Raw genomic sequence first — 773 nt, 5'->3', positions numbered from 1 at the left:
GCAAAAACCAAAATGTCTCGTGCCAAGTGACGAGACAAAACAAAAAGTCTCGTGGCAAGTGACGAGCAAAAACAAAAAGGTCTCGTATCCAGAGACGAGCCAAATCGAAAAAGTCTCCTCTAAGTTCAGCAAGTATTAAGCAACAAAAAGGGGGCTAAGATTCAACCCCCCCTTCTCTTAGCCACTGAAACCATCAATTGGTATCAGAGCCTGGTTTCAAAGAGATCAAGCTTTGCAGCTTGGAGTAAAGATCCTCATGGCAGAAAACATTCGCGCAAATGTGGTGTCCTATAATCTAACTGAAGGTCAATCAAGCAACAGACCTCCTCTTTTCAATGGAAAAACTATACCTATTGGAAGGAGAGGATGAAGATATTCGTACAAGCAGTGGATTATAGACTTTGGAAGATTATTCTCGAAGGGCCTCAATTTCCAACTATCACAAGTGCAGAAGGAGTTGTTTCTCTCAAACCAGAAGCAAGATGGATCGAGGAAGATAGGAAGAAGGTGGAGTTAAATGCCAAGACAATAAATCTGCTCAATTGTGCTATCAGCTTCGAGGAGTACCGACGGGTATCAAGATGCACAACGGCAAAGGAAATCTGGGACAAATTACAAATCACCCATGAAGGAACCACCATTGTCAAGAAGACTCGGACAGATATGCTAAATAGAGAATATGAAATGTTTGCAATGAAGGAAGGAGAGTCCATTGATGAACTGTTCGAACGGTTCAATGCTATCATTGTTGGCTTAGATGCTCTGGGAATTAC

This window comes from Arachis ipaensis, chromosome B06 (assembly GCF_000816755.2).
Source record: "Arachis ipaensis cultivar K30076 chromosome B06, Araip1.1, whole genome shotgun sequence".
NCBI lineage: Eukaryota > Viridiplantae > Streptophyta > Magnoliopsida > Fabales > Fabaceae > Arachis > Arachis ipaensis.
The sequence above is the reverse complement of the archived record's forward strand: the minus strand, read 5'-3'. Positions refer to the sequence as shown.